General features: G+C 51.2%; 1 protein-coding gene across 1 annotated transcript in view; it reads left to right on the top strand.

Moving 5' to 3' along the window:
• The window catches only part of COBL (cordon-bleu WH2 repeat protein), a 204,729-nt gene that overhangs the window by 99,553 nt on the left and 89,176 nt on the right, over nt 1-16,000 (top strand).

Raw genomic sequence — 16,000 nt, 5'->3', positions numbered from 1 at the left:
GGTCAGGATTTTGGCACCAGGCTTCAGACTGAGATAACTTGGTAAACTTGGACATAACCACTGCTTGGGAATTCTGAGGAGATTTTTAAAAAGGAGAAAAACCAAGAAAAATAAGAAAGTAAGAAAGGAATGTTTTGTCATGGGCTTGGAGAACAGACTTGTGGTTGCCGGGGGGAGGGGGAGTGGGATGGACGGGGCGCTTGGGGTTCATAGACGCAGACTCTTGCCTTTGGAATGGATAAGCAAAGGGACCCTGCTGTGTGGCACTGGGGACTAGGTCGAGTCACTTATGACGCAGCATGATCACGTGCGAACAAAGAACGTGTACACGTATGTGACTGGGTTCCCTTGCCGTACAGTAGAAAATGGACCGAAAGCTGTAAACCAGCTATAATGGAAATAATAAAAATCATTATGAAAAAGGGAGAGAAAGGAATGTTTTGCCTCTGTAGCTTGACAGAATCTGTGACATAGATAAATATAGGTATTTGATCAAGGTATTTTGGTTGAACTGTAAGAGTAAATATTCAGTGACATTTCCTAGGTGGTTTGTCTTTGATACTCGTTTCCTTTTAGAATGCTAGATTTCCATCTCATATTGTCTGGATGCTCTTCCAGCTTTGTAGCAAAAAATACGCGCAAGCCATAAATGCAGATGGTTTTGAAGCTTATTTCTTTGAAAATACAGTGACCTATAGAGGAAAAGATAGGATTTTCACTTGCATCTGAATTTCCTCGCCAGCTCTGCCTGGGGTGAGGGGAGTGCTGTGTGACTGCGTGGAGGTTGGCTCGAGGGAGCGTTAGCATTTTCATTGCTGATGACACGGCCCCCCTCCGTAAAATCATGATGATGGGACCTAGGACAGATTCTGAACAACGCCCAGAGTGTAGCTACAATGCAGTTAAATGCATGGATTGTTCCTCCATTGGGGTTCCATCAAGTCAAACAGGTACTCATTTGGAGGCTGCCCTGCTCAGCACACCCTCCACCTTTGGCATCTGGCTTCTGGGTTTTCCTTCCTTTACTGGGGAGGGGGTTGAAATCTGCACCCATGAAGCCGAGAACACACAGGAGCCGAGTCAGGCTCTTTGTTTTCCTAAAAATACACATGTTTATGACACTGACGCCTCTTTCCAGCCACCTGGGTCGATTGGACTGTGTCAGAATCCTCTCCGTCACCTCTGCATTGCTCTTTAGAGGTTGCCTTCTGACCTCAACAACCATCACAGCCTGGTTTTGTTGAAACCTTGGAGTCAGTCGGTAGCAAAAAGGGGAAAGGACGATAAGCTCAGTGAGGGCAAGAGCCATTTAGCATCATCGTCATCATTACATTTTCATGCCTCTACCTCCAGCTGCCAGGGTGGTGCCTGGAACTAAGAGGAGGGAGCTCCTTCCTTTGTGCCCACTGCGTGCATGATGACACGGTCAGAAGTACAGCCAATGAAGATGGATTGACGGCTCAATTTGTTGCTCCAGACAAGTGTTTACCATAAGCAAAGTCAGATTAACATGGAAAAAGAAAGTTCCTAATGCTGAAGCATCTATCCCAGTTGCGTGGCACTCTAAGTTTTTAGGCAGAGATTTAAATAACCCTCCCTCAGAATCATTAGAGGGTGAGGAGAGAGGATTTCCCAGTGAGAGAGGGTGTCCATGCCCACCTCTGGGCACCGCTGTGGGAAATCCTTGCCACCCTCTCCTCTCCTTGATCTGCTGGCCCCACCCACGTAGGGGAGGGTTAGGAGGACCTGCGAGGCGGGCCAGTGGCCACCTTTCTGAATGCCAACCAGGAACGAGTGCCACCCTCCAGCCCAGCCTGTTCTAGGACAAGGGCTCTGTCACGGAAGAGGGAGGCGCACCAGAGCCTTTGTGTGTTACTGGGGCAGAGGGTGAGAGAGAAGCTTCTTTTTCATGTTCTTAATGAGTCACAGTGAACACAATTGTCTGATTTCACCACGTTGTGCTGAGGTTCTGCCGCCTTCTACAGAGTATGGCCAGCTCCACCAGGACTGTGGATGATGCTGGCGGTGTGGTACTCGTCCTCTGATGCTCTCAAAGCCCCTGTACGTCTCGGTCCTCGCTGCTGCTACCCAAGGAGCAGTGGTAGCCCCTGCGGGTCCTCAGAGCTGAGGGAAGATTTCCGCTGCCCTCGAACGCTGTGCTGGGACTTCTGCAAGGAGCAGAGCCGGCATCCTCGCTGTCCTGAGTGTGTCAGGCTCCACCCAGGCTGCCGTCTGAGGAGTGAGCCAGAAATCGTACAGGGGATTTACTTGGCTCTTGAGACACTGGCGATGGGAGTTAGAGTGCCATGGTGAAGGATGAGAAGATGCAGGTTTTACGTATATCGATTTGCTGTCAGATAATACTTGGAGATCCCGCTCTGGATGTTGCAAGTTCAGCAGGACCAGTGAGTCAGGTGAGCTGAGGTAGGCTGAGGCTAGAGCCTTGGCTCACAGCAGAATAAAGACAGAGAGCCATCGTAGAGCTGACTATGGGGGGCAGACCAGGGGTCAAGGATGTGTGAAAGGCTAGCTGTGGCCACTCCCATAGAGGAGCAGTTGGTTCCAGTGTGGGGCTTCACCCACTGGTTTGAACCTCTTCTGCACTGTGAGACCCAGCAGTCACCTTCTCAGGTTTTCTATGTAAGCCTACTATTTACAACAGTAGGGGATCCAACAAATGATCAGACAGCCCGACTGGGGAATTCTCTCAAACATTCAAAGAAGAATTATAGCACTCCTCCTCAAATTGTTCCAAAAAATAAAAGAGGGCTCATTTAACAAGGCCAGCATTACCCTGATACCAAATTCAGACAAAAGTATCACAAGAGAAGAAAATCACAGGCCCATAGCACTGATGGACACAGATGCAAAAATCCTCACCATAGCAACAGCAACGACAGTACTACATTGGAAGGATCACATGCCATGATCGAGTGGGATTTATCCCAGGGAATGCAAGAATGGTTCAACATCAGCAAATCAATCAGTGCGATAGAGACCTCATTAACAAGATGAAAGATAAACCATGATCCTCTTAGTAGATGCAGAAAAGGCATTGGACAAAATTCAGCATCCATGTGGTAAAAACTCTTTACAAAGTGGTATAGAGGGACTGTACCTCAGCGTAAAAAAGGCCTTACGTGGTGAACCTACTGCTGTCGTCACACCCAAGAGTAAAGCTGAAAGCTTTTCTTCCAAGATCAGGGACAAGACAAAGACTCCCCCTTCACTACTTTTTTTTAATTTTGTCTTTTTAGGGCCACACCTCCATATGCAGGTTCCCAGGCTAGCGGTCAAATTTGAGCTATAGCAGCTGGCCTACACCACAGCCACTGCAATGCCAGATCCGAGCCATGTCTGTGACCTACCCCACAACTCACAGCAATGCCGGGTGCTTAACCCACTGATGGAGGCCAGGGATTAAACCCGCATCCTCATGGATACTAGTCAGATTCATTTCCACTGAGCCACGATGGGAACTCCCCACCCCCGCACTATTTTACTTAGCATATTATTGGAAGTCCTGGTCAGAGCAAGAAAAGGAAATAAAAGGCACCCATATTGAAAAGGAAAAGGTAAAACCATCACTGTTTTCAGATGATGTTATACTGTATATAGAAAACTATAAAGACTCCACCAAAAAAGTTAGGACTAACAAATGATTTCAATAAAGTTGCAGAATACAAAAGCAATATACAGAAATATGCATTCCTATACACTAATAGCAAACTCTAAGGAAGAGAAATTAAGAAAACCCATTTACAGTTGCATGATAACAAATAAAATACCTATGAATAAATTTAACCAAGGAGATGAAAGACTTGTACACTGCAAACTGTAAGACATGATGAAAGAAATTGAAGAAGACAAAATAAATACAAAGATATCCCCTGTTCATGGATTGGAAGAATTAATATTATTAAAATGTCCATATTCTCCAGAGCAATCCGCGGATTCATGGTAATCCCTGTCAGAATTCCATTGGCATTTTTGACAGAAATGGAACAAGTAATCTAAAAGATGTGTGTAACCACAAAAGACCACAAACAGCCAAAGCAACCCCGAGAAAGAAGGGCAAAGCTGAAAGCATCACGTTCCATGATTTCAAACTCTATCATAAAGCCATAGTCATCAAAACACCATGGAATTGGCATAAAACCAGACGCACAGAAAACAGAGCAATATAGAGCGCCCAGAGATAAACCCACATGCATATGTGCAGTTGATTTGCGACAAAGGAGTCCAGCTGTCCAACGGGGAGAGAAGCGTCTCCTCGATGGAAAACTGGACAGACACATGCGAAAGAATGAAATGGAACCACCATCTCACAGCATACATAAAAATGAGCTCAAAATGGATTAAAATGTGAATGTAAGACCTGAAACCATGGAACTCAATGGCAAAAAAACACAAACACTTCCATTAAAAAGTGGGCACAGGATCTGAAGAGACACTCCTCCAAAGAAGACTTAGACTTGGCCAACAGACGCAGGAAGAGATACTCCGCATCACTAATCATCGGGGTAAACGCAAACCCAAGTCACCGTGAGGTACCACATCGCACCTCAGAGGGGCCATCATCAAGAAGACACAAGGGATGGCAAGAGCTGGAGAAGGTGTGGAGAGACGGGAACCCGCCTACACCGTTGCTGGGGTGTGAACTGGTACAGCCGCTGTGGAAAAGAGTATGCAGGGCCCTCAAAAAGTAAAAGCAGAATTATATGACCCAGCAATCCCACTTCGGGTATTTACCCAAAGAAAATGAAAATACTATCTTGAAAAGATATTTGCACCTCTGTGTTCATTTCAGTACTGCTTGCAATAACCAAAATATGGAAGCAACCTAAGCGTTCATAGTGGATAAATGGATAAAGAAGCCGTGGTACACGGACACCGTGGAACATTATTCAGCCGTTAAAAAGAATGAAACCTTGGCATTTGCAACAACATGGATGGTGGACCTTGAGGGCGTTATGCTAAGTGACATACATCAGACGAAGAAAGACAAGTACCATCTGATCTCACTTCCTAAATAAGTAAATAACATACAAACAGGTTCACAGATGCAGGGAACAGATTGGTGGTTGCCAGAGGCAGCACGCTGGGAAGTAGATAAAAAGGGCGAAGGGAGTGAAAAAGGACGCAGCAATGGTTTTAAAAGTTATAAAATAAGCCATGGGGCTGTAATGGACAGCATGGGGACTCTAGGTAATGATACTGTTTTGCATATTCAGAAGTTGCTAAGAGAGCAGACGTTAAAGGTTCTCACGACAAAATCGCCGTCTCCAAGCAGACGTGGCGCTCCCGTTACTGTGTGTAGGAGCTGCCTTTGCTTTTGGAGTACCACCTGCCTTTGCCAGCCCTCCCTGGCCACAGAAAATCTAGGGAGAGCCCTGTGACAGTGCTCCCTGAGGGAAGGGACAACCTGGAAACCTTAGGCAATAATGAATATTAGCAGATATTAATAGAGGGTTATTCCAAGTTTTTCCTCTTGTGTTTGGTCCCATAAATGTGCTGACGAGAGAGGCTGGGCCCAATCATTTCTTTAAGGATGCGGAGAGTCCTCAATGTGAACGTTGCAGTGGCAGGTGTGCGGGTTTTGTGTGGCCCCAGGGGCGGGCATCAGAGTGAGGTGGGGCCCCAGCTCCATGGGACAGGCACCAGGTGTCATGATAATGGGGTGGGAGTCAGCGCTCTGCAACCAGCTGCAGGTACAAGGCTTTCCTGGCAAGGCCACGTGTCTGCTCTTTATTTGAACTTAGAGTTGACGCGGTCCCCTGCTCTTCAGTGCTTTCTCAAATCAGCGATCAGCAGGAAAGACTGGTGTCTGCTGTGGTTCAGGGGTTAAGAACCCGACATGGTGTCCTTGAGGAGGCAGATTCGATCCCTGGCCTCGCTTAGTGGGTTCAGGATGTGGTGTTGCTACAGACTGTGGCATAGGTCACAGATGTGGCTCGGATCTGGCATTGCTGTGGCTGTGGTGCAGGCCGGCTACTGCCGCTCTGATTCAACCCCTAGCCCAGGAACATCCATGGGCTGCAGGTGCGGCTTAAGAAGAAAAAAAATCGTCACACTTATTTCTCATGTGTTTCTCCTTTTCCAGCCACACCAGTCACTTGTCAGTATCCTAGGGAGACTCTGAGAAGGGCAGGTGCAGCCCGGCAGGTGACAGCCATCCCCTGTTGGGCAGTGGGTTCTGACCCTTAGTGTCTGCAGAAGAGGTGTCCACAGCAGCCCAGAGCCAGGAACTTCCTGGCCTCTCAGAGGAAGACCTTGCAGACTGTGGGGCCGCAGATCGCGTGGGACAGTGAAATTCACGCAGGTCTCGGTTGTCTGTTGCGCAAGGCTGCAGACCTTCAACCTGGATGATTGAGGTTGAAAATCTGGCTTACGTACCACGGCCTAGGCGAGACCAGATTCTCTCGTCGTTCAGGTAGAAAGAGCTGAAGATTGTAGTTGGCTGCAAAGTCAACAGTCTGAGAGCTACGCGTCGCTCTGTCCGACCCGCTCATTCTGGTTTGCTGTGTGACCATCAAGCCAAAACTGGGAGCAGTTGCCGGAGGCCACAATTCAGGGCTTGGGGTGAGAGGCTCTGTTTTTGAGGCAGAAGCTGACTGAGCATCGGAAAGTTTACACATGGACTTGCATCTGGGTGGAAGGTTTACCATCCAACCCCAAGACCCTGTGGTTTTGCCCTGGAAATAAGAGAGCACTCGGCTGGGCCCAGGCGTGACCCCTCCTTCACCTCAGCGAGACTTGGCTCTCCCCTGCTCTTCCAGTGTCCGCGGCCTCTGTGGAAGTGATTGGTATTTTGTTCTCTGTGTGTGTGGTGACCGTTGTGGTGCCCTGTTCAAGGGTCCCTTGGGAAAACGGTATCATTCCCTTTCTGAGACTTTCAGAGGGACGTCTCAGGGACAGGCGGGCAGCTCCTGTGCCGATGCTCTAAGGCTTCGTCCTGAGGGAGAAGGAAGAGGCAGCCACCTCTGCCCTGGGCAGCGTGGTGTCGTGGTCACAGGGAGGCCTCGGCCTCAGTGGTTCTTAGCCTTGCCTCGTCTAACAGCCAGCAAGGGTGCCTGGGGCCACGACGAACAGGGGCTGCAACCCCAAACCAACCCACCGAGATGGAACGCACGGCTAACAAGGGCTGGCCAGGGTGTGGAGACGCTGGAAGCTCTCCTGCTGCTGGCAGGAAGGTCACACGGCTACTGGGCAACCGTGGGGTAGCGGCCGGTCCCTCGGGCAGTGAAGCGGAGACCCGGTGCCTCTGCTCCCAGATCCTCAGGAGCGGATGGCGGAGATTCAGGCAAACACCTGTACAGGGTTTCATGGCAGCTCTGGGCTCAGAGCCCAAAGGCAGGCACAGCTCAGACACCTGTCCCCAGGTGAGGCAGACAGGACGTGCATGCGCCACAGCCGTGGAGAGAGGAAGCTGCGACCCAGGCTGCCCCGCAGAGGAAGCTGGAAATCACCACACCAAGGGAGAGAAGCCAGGCCCAGGAGTTCCCACTGTGGTGCAGTGGGTTAAGAACCCGACTGAGGAGATGCAGGTTCCATCCCCAGCCCAGCACAATGGGTTAAAGGCTCTGGCATGTGCTGCAGCTGTGGTGTCGGTTGCAGCTGCAGCTCAGATTCATATGCTGGAACTTCCACGTGCCGTGGGTGTGGCCCCTGAAAGGAAGGACGGGAGAGAGGAAGGAAGATAGGAGGGAGGGAGAGAGGAAGAAAGAAGCCAGGCCCCCAAGCCACGTGTTGTCCGATTGCGTTTTTGGGCAGCAGTCAGGAAAGCGGATCTGTCTGCAGCGTCAGGAAGCAGACGTGAGGTGGCCAGGGCCAGGGGAGGTGGGGGGGCGGTGGCTGCTAAATGGGTGCAGGGCTCCCTTTTAGGGGATGAGACATTCTGGAACTAGCTGGTGATGAGGGCGGGACGACCTTGGGATGCATGTCACACCACTGAAGCGTACACTTTAAAAGGGTCAATTTTATGTTACATGTGTTTTGACGTCATAATTTGGGGTTTTTTTGTTGTTGGTTTTTTGTTTGTTTGTTTTTATTTTATTTTATTTTTTTTTCCCACTGTACAGCAAGGGGATCAAGTTATCCTTACATGTATACATTACAATTACATTTTTCCCCCACCCTTTGTTCTGTATACACAATGGAATACTATTCAGCCATAAAAAAGAATGACATAATGCCATTTGCAGCAACATGGATGGAACTAGAGAATCTCATATTGAGTGAAATGAGCCATAATTTGTTAAAAAGAAAAACAGCTGATGCCTGGTCCCATCACGGAGCTTCTGCTGAAGCTGGTCTTGCTTGTGGCCCAGGCTTTCCCATCTAGGAAAGCTATAGGGGTGGGTTCGGATGTGCAGCCGCATTCCAGAACATCTGTGCCATTGCCGGGCCACCCACTCTGCCCTTCACTGGTGTGCGGCTCAGGGACGGTCACTTTCTGGGCCTCCGCCTCCTCCCTCTGAAAGGGGTCCAGGTGATGACAAGTCGGCTGTCATGCAGGTAAAGTGGGGAGGTGTGAGGAAACTTCGTGCCCCACGGGGTCTCTGGCTTCAGCCAGGCCTGGGGTGGGACAGGACACTCTTCAAAATGCTGCTGCCCCAGTGCTTTCCAGGTGGGCCTTTTCCCTGGGCTACGTGAAAATGAATTTTGTGGTCACACTTCTCCAGCACGATGGGTGGCACAGTGTGACAGATGTCTTTGCAAGTGAGACCGGGGGTGTTTGGACCAGGCTGGGCGGTTTAACTGTAGCCATGCTTCCTGCTTCTCAAAACCCTCCTGCTTTTCCTGAAGATAAATTTGCTGGAAGAGAAATCCAGTCGGCTTGATTTCCTCCCCAGTGGCCCCTGTGACCTGCCTGAAGTCCCCGAGTAGCCCTTCCTGGTCAGATGCAAATACTGGAAATAATCTGACTTCTTTGAGAGACCGGTTCTCATTTGAGTTTTGTTTCTATATGGGGATGAGGCGTCTTTTGAGTCGGCCCTCAGACCCAGCCAGTGGCAGATGACAGCCGGGCCCCCCTGTCCTTTCCCCCTCCAGCCAGAGGATCAGGGAGCCCCCAGGGGCCATTAGCCTGCGAGGTCCCCAGGGTTTAGAGGGACCCACTTTGTTGACGGCTGCACCCACTGCAGATGGAAGTTCCCAGCCAGGATCCTCTCACCCCCAGCACCAGCCCGGGGATGGAGCTGGAGCCTCCGCAGCAATTCGGGTCGCTGCGGTCGGATTCTTAACCCACCGCCCCAGAGCGGGAGCTGCTGGAGAAACGCATTTATCTCAAGTGTGGCCACGCAGGAAATCTCACGCCTGATGAGTTTTCGTAAAAACCACAATCACAGGTCAGTCGTCAAAGCCCACTGCTGTGTAAACTTGAGGACATTGTGTACGTGTGAAAGGGAAACCTTTGTTTTGAGGGTTTTATTGTTTGTGTGAATTAGAAACTTCTCCCTCCCTAATTGTGCCTAAGTGAGTTTGCTTCTGTTGAAATCTCACATAGGACCACGGTGAACCATCACACACACACACACACACACACACACACACCCAGGTTGTGCACTTCGGGTGTTTTCCTTAGCTCTCTGCCCATCCGGCCCCCTCATTCTTGTGGTCCCCAGCCTCTCTGCCCCTCCCTCACGCCAGCCCCCAACGTCCCTCCTGCTGTCCCCTCCTCCATCTCGCCATCCAGGCCACCTGCCCCGAGGGGCCCAGCGCACTCTCCATCTTTGAATTAACGGGGGCGTCTTTCCTTTCCCTTCACAAGCTTTTCAGAAATTCCTGCCTCTCTAAAGGGTCCTGATGAACGTCACCAATTACAGATGACCAGCAAATTCCAAACGTGTTTGCTAGCAGGTTTGGGTTTTGAGAGGGTTCTACAGCAGAGGCTGCAGAGTGTCCTCCACCTGCAGTGCCCTCGCTGCGTCTGGTTCGAGTCCCGGGCTCCCCGTGAGCTGAAAGGAGAAATCCCAGCAGGAGAGACACGATCCGAAATCGTTCTGATGCTTATAACCATCTGAGAGCTTGTGTGGCACAGTATTTTCTTGGCCACACAGCTTCTCCCGCTCGTCTTCCAGAGAAACGCCATCCCTCCGGCGTTCCCACGGAGGGGCCTGGCCCAGGAATGGTCATTTCCCACTCACATCGCATAGGAACGACCTGATTCCCAAGCTCCGTGTCTCGGCCCGTCACGGAGATTCATCCTTACGGAGCTGGCGCGCTTCGTGCCACTCGACTTGCCCTTCACTCTGAATCGATGCCAGATGTCCAGGCAGACAGAAGACAGCTCGCCGTCGGGGCACGGATGCAGCAAGGGCCCGCCCATCAGGAAGGCTGCGTCTGAGGATAAGGACCAGCAGGCAGGGCGCGCCATCCTGGGAAGGGAACTCGGCCTGACCCTGCATCCAGGACGGGGCCGGCAGCCGCAGCGTGGGAAGTGAAGCTCTCTGCTTTCACACCCGAGGATGCCAGGAGCTTTGATAGCCCTGGGCTGCTCTGCCCAGCGGATCCTGTACGTGTGGGCAGGACAGCGGAGTCTCTGCCCGGCTGGCTTCGGGTGTATGTTCTGCCTTGAGTCCCTGCCCAACCCGTGTCCAAGGGGAAGGCGAGTGGGGAACAGGTCTGACTGCAGCTTCACTCCCACCTGGCTCTTTGACAATGAAGAAAGAAAGAGACAGTAACAGAGAAAAAAAGAGAAAAGAAAGAAAGAAAAAGGAAGGAAGGGAGGGAGGGAGAGAAAGAGAGAACAGAGGAAGGAAGACAAGAGAAAGGAAGAAAAAGCAGAAGAGCCAGAGAAAGTCCTTTGGAGAGGGGGCCACGTGGGTTAAGGAGAGGGGGCTGCATCCCATCCCATCCCCAGGAGGCTCCGCCAGTCTGAGGAGTTCCTTTCCTTAGGCTGCAGTTCTTCTCGCCATCACAGCTCTGAAAGCACCCCATCCCCACTGTGGCTGGCGGAATTTACAAGCGTCTGCTGCTGAACAGGCTGCCGTGGCTATTTTAGACTGTGCTTGCTATACCAAAATATTTTCCGCAATATTTAGACAAAACTCTCTGTCTGAACGCCAGCCGTGTCAAAAGGTCCACTTGATGACATGGCTGGTTCTCACACGACAAATAGTCTTATGCGCCTGAAAGAACCGTTTGGGGAAATGGAAACAAAATGACCCTTCGTCTGCACTTTTTTTTAACAAGGTGATTTAAACAGAAAGGTTTCAAGCACAGCCTTGACCCTTTGTCTGCAGAAGCGTATTCCAGCCGGAGGTCGCCCCCCTTCTTGCTTAGAGGAGCGGCTGCCCCCTCCCTCGGCTGCGACATCTGTGTGCTCATAAAGCTGCCGGGTGCAGACCACATCAGGAACTTGAGCAAAACAAGAAGATGTGTCAGTTTGAGCTGAGTGGAAAGAGCCGAGCCCCCCAGGAGGTATTCAGTGTCCTGCCTGGTACCGATCTCTGATCAGGTGTAGAGTAAGAGAGAAACCCACTCTCTGCGGTGCCCATGAACCCCAAAGTCATTCTAGGGGGACCCCGTGCTCCCAGAGCCTCTGGGGGTACCTCGAGCTCTCGCCTATCCCGGCAGTGCCCTCTGCCTTGAGTCCTGCCCAGCGAGCCCGCATGCCTGCCATGGTGCTCCTGACAGCTCTGAGGGCAGAGCTTGCAGTCATCCAGCCACCACGGGCGCTCAGGGCCTCCTGGGATCAGCTCCTTGGGAAGCCCTCCGGGTCCTTGCATCTCCCTGCAGAAATGCTCCAGGCATTTGGGTCAAAGAAAAAGTGCTGCGGCTGGATCAGGAAACAGAGGAGGCTGCAGCCATCCAGCCATCCCGGGCAGCCGCCCCCTGTACCCCAGTGAGCCCTGAGGGGACACAGGATGGGACCAGGAGGCCGCCACCGAGCGGTCAGCAGCTGCAGCCCCACCCCCAGAGAGGCCCTGAGGGCCCCAGGATGAGAGCACCGGACGCCGGCCCCAGACAGCTGAGGTGCAAGTCAAAGGGACGACTCCAGTGAGCCCGGACCCTTGCAGCGTCCTGCGCACAGGAAAACGCCAAATGCATTAGCGTGAGATGTCTGGTTTTCTTTCATTAACGGTGATCTGTCAGTGTTTTGTCGCACAAACCCCTGTGTATCTGGCTCCTCCTGCCCTCTTTAGAGCCGTCCCGCAGAACCGCCTGAGAGGCTGTGCCCCTCAAGCCCTCAGTTTCGTCCATCACATGAAACAGAACTTTCCACTTTTAGACTGTGCATTATTTTTCCATTGATCTTTTTTTAATGGCCACACCCATGGCTTATGGACGTGCCCGGGCCAGGGATCAAACCCGAGGTGCTGCAGTCAGATTCTTAACCCACTGGCCATAGCAGGAACTCCTTTCCGTCGACGTTTGGAGCGTGTGCAGCACCGTGTCCCGGCCCGTGGTGTGCCTCCCACAGCCGGAGGAGATTCAGACTCACTGAGATAATGAGCACCTTTCAAGCAGAAACATCAATTTTATATCTCTTAAATGTAAGGCTAGAGGAGTTCCCGTCATGGTTCATCGGTTAATGAACCCGACTAGTATCCACGAGGGTGCGGGTTCAATCCCTGGCCTCGATCAGTGGGTTAAGGATCCAGGATTGCTGTGAGCCGTGGTGTAGGTCGCAGACAAGGTTCGGATCCCACGTTGCTGTGCCTGTGGTGTAGGCCAGCAGCTACAGCTCCGATTGGACGCCTAGCCTGGGAACCTCCATATGCCACGGGTGTGACTCTAAAAAGACAAAAAAAAAGAAGGCTAAATATCTATGGCAAAATCAAGATGAAGATGGTGTCTTTCGAGCTGACACGCAGAAGCCGAAGTTGTTTGCTGGCCCTCCACTCCCAGCTGTGCGCGTGGGATGGGGTCAAGTGACCATTTTATACTGAATGTAATAAACCCGTGGGCTGTGGGTGGTGATGAGTTTAGAATGGTTTCCCCTCTGACGAGGCCTCTGGGGACGGCCCACGTCTGGAGGGGGTGTCCGCCTCTCACTCTGAAGTCCCACAAGCCCTGGGACCTAATGGCTGGGTTTGCCTTTTTCCCTGTTCCTTCATCATCCACTGCATTCTCCTTTGCCTTTTTTTAAACTAAGGTACGCATAGCTGATTTACAGTGGCGTGCCAGCTTCTGCTGTGCAGCAAAGTGGCCCAGTCGTCCATGCATATACCTTCTTTTTCTCATGTCATCCCCGTAATGTCTTATTCCAAGAGACCGGACACAGTTCCCTGTGCAGTAGAGCAGACCCTCACTGCTTAGCCATCTAAATGGAATAGTTTGCACCAACTGACCCCAAACTCCCTGTCTGTCCCACTGCTTCCCCTCTCCGCCCTTGGCAACCACAAGTCTGTTCTCCATATCTGTGAGTCTGTTTCTGTTTTGTAGACAGGTTCATTTGTGCCATGTTTCAGATTCAGGGTATAAGTGGTATCACATGGTATTTGTCTTTCTTTTTTAGACTTACTTCATTGAATATGAGAATCTCTGGTTGCATTAATGTTGTTGCAAGTGGCATTAGTTCATTCTTTTCTATAGCTGAGTAGTATTCCATTGTGTATATGTACCACATCTTCTTAATCCAGTCATCTATCTATGGACATTGAGGTTGTTTCCATGTTTCAGCAATTGTGAATGAACATAGGGGTGCATGGATCTTTTTGAATTGCAGTTTTGTCCAAATATGTGCCAGGAGTGGGATTGCTGGATCATATGGTAGTTCCATATTTAGTTTTCTGAGGCGCTTCCATACTGTTTGTTCTCCATAGTGGTTGTACTAGTTTACATTCCCACCAACAGTGCAGAGGGGTTCCCTTTTCTCCATACCCTCTCCAGCATTTGTTATTTGTAGACTTCATTGCTTTTTTTTTGGGGGGGGGTCTCTTTAGGGCCACACCTGCAGCATATGGACGTTCCCAGGCTAGGGGTTGAATAGGAGCTATAGCTGATGGCCTACACCAGATGCTGGATCCTCAACTCACTGAGCGAGGCCAGGGATCGAACCTGCATCTTCATGGATACTAATTGGATTTGTTACCACTGAGCCACATTGGGAATTCCTTCATTCCTCTTTCTTAATGATTTGTTAGGCTTCACCCACAGGAGAACTCCTGAGATCTGGTGTGACTGTGAGAGCCAGAATCTGTGATTTTGTCACCAAGCTTTGCAAAAAGGCATCACTTACCCCACCCCTACCAGAAAAGGGCTTGATGGTTTTTCTAAAAATGTTATTGACCTATTTGAACAGGAACAGGAAACCAGACCCCTCTTACAGGCGTGTCATGGTCTGTCCGTGGAATCTGGCCACTTCGTAGCAGGAGAAAACCATGGAACTAGAATAGGAGGGTGGGGGCGTGTCTAGACCCCACGCTACGTGGGCCATGTTATTTTATGTTGATGCGAATTAGCATCTTAAAGGACATCTGATAACTAACAGTCTTTCTATCTAAATTATTCTGTGGATTTTTTCTACACTCTGTGCATGAATCTCGGAGGAGAAAAAGAAGGGAATAGGAGTCAAACCACAACATGCTCTGAGGGTTTGCTGCCCATCGGTTGAAGGTGGAGAAACACTGCCGTGTTTCAGAATTCAGGAGAGGCGCAGGTGGACCAAGAGTTCATGGCCCCTGACCCTGGGGGTGCGGGTGGAGGTGGGGGAATTCGGCTAAAAATGGCTAAAAATGGATGAGCTGCAAAGTGCTTTTAGGAGGCTGTCTGCAAAGAGCTGGGGTTCAGGGACCACAGTGAACCCAGAGGGTTCAGGTCAGGCATGCAGAGTTGTGGTGCCCCCTGGGGACAAGTGGGATTGGAAGCGCCCGGTCTGGACAGGGTGGAGGGAAGAAAAACGGTTAGTATGAGGGTGTGGAATGAGCTGTCACAAACGTCGGGTTTAGGGAGGTTGAAGGGAGCTGGGCATACCCCAGAGACACGATGCCGGCGGTGACTCGAGTCCTGCACTGCAAGTCACAAGCTTCAGCAAAACCTCCACAGCACGAGTTTATAAAAGCCCCTTGGGGGGGGGGGCACTCGAGCAAGCTGGCCGTCAGGCAAAACACCTCCCCAGCCCCAGCCTCGGACCAGCCAGCCCCGGCTCTGGCTGGTTTCATTTGCTGACTCTATTGTCGGGACCCTGATGGGTGAGCGAATCTTTGGTCCCTTTGCTTTGCTGTGTGCAGGAGGCTGCAAGGCAGGAGAAGCTATTTAAGCGAGTTCGTTTGCATTGGCCTGTTTGCTTGGGAACCAGTCCAGTAGCTGTGGAGGTCGAGGACTGGGAGAGACATGGATGGGTTTTCTTTAGCTTTCGTGTGGGCTCCCAGGGGGCACAGGGACGTTTTCTGAGTGGGACCCTGTCCCTGTCCATCCCTGCTCCCGGCGGGGCTCTGCATCCGGGGAGCAGGGCAGCTGATGGTCAGTGTCTCACAAGGAAGCACGAATTGGCCTAAAAAGCAACCTTGAAGGACTGGCTTTTCCTTTGACTTCAATATTCAAGGACAAGAAAATCCGAGTCTCAAATATATCCTCTCAGGAAACTGAACGAGAATATAATCGGCAGAACAGAATACAGGGCCTTTGCTGAATGCGATGTTTCCTGTATATATTTATGTCACATACGGTTCAGAGGAAAGCTTCCCGCAAGTTCCTTGTGAGAAACAGGAGGGCAGGACCATCCACCGGTACCGGGAGCTGCTGGGAGCCGGACACGGTCATGGGTGCAGGGGGGAGCCATCGCTCTTTGTGAGGCCCGTGTTTTAACAGGGGAGAAAAAAGAAGCAAACACACGGTAGCTGTCACAGGCAGCACACGGCGGGCACTTACGGCGCCCAGAACTCTCTCAGGCCCTCTCCCCTGCAGGAACCCATCGCTTTGTGATGTATGGGTCCTGATGGTTGCCCCCGTTTTAGGGGAGACAAAGCCTGTCCAAGGTCACACGGCTTATCTGGTGGCAAAGCCAGGAACCGAGTCTGGGCAGTGTGTCCACACCCACTGTGGACTGCCG

The sequence above is a fragment of the Sus scrofa genome, chromosome 9 (genome assembly GCF_000003025.6).
Source record: "Sus scrofa isolate TJ Tabasco breed Duroc chromosome 9, Sscrofa11.1, whole genome shotgun sequence".
Taxonomy (NCBI): Eukaryota; Metazoa; Chordata; class Mammalia; order Artiodactyla; family Suidae; genus Sus; species Sus scrofa.
This window is presented reverse-complemented; position numbering and strand designations above follow the sequence as displayed.